This window comes from Octopus bimaculoides, chromosome 8, assembly GCF_001194135.2.
Source record: "Octopus bimaculoides isolate UCB-OBI-ISO-001 chromosome 8, ASM119413v2, whole genome shotgun sequence".
Taxonomy (NCBI): Eukaryota; Metazoa; Mollusca; class Cephalopoda; order Octopoda; family Octopodidae; genus Octopus; species Octopus bimaculoides.
In genome coordinates, this window is record NC_068988.1 from 49,778,453 (window position 1) to 49,778,863 (window position 411).

Genomic DNA, 411 nt, shown 5'->3' on the forward strand with positions numbered 1-411 from the left:
ATATATATACACGTATATCTACATATACAGATTACACCGTCAAATTTGATACAATAAACATAACCTCTGTATCAAGTGTATTGAGTTCTCTACTTGTAATGTGTAAAATTTAACATATTTCTCAATTCTTACATTGCGATGTGTGTGTGCGCGTGCGTCTGTGCGTGCATGTGTGAGTATGTATGTATGGATGGATGTATGTATGGATGTACGTACGTACGTATGTATGAATGCATATATAGCAAGAAAGAGGGAGAGTGAGAGAGAGATTGAGCGAGTGGGAGAAGCAGAGAGAAATGTGGATATACATTTACATTTATATATACATATATATATATACGTGTATATCTATACATATATGTGTATATATATATACACGTATATACATATGTTTGTATATATATATATATA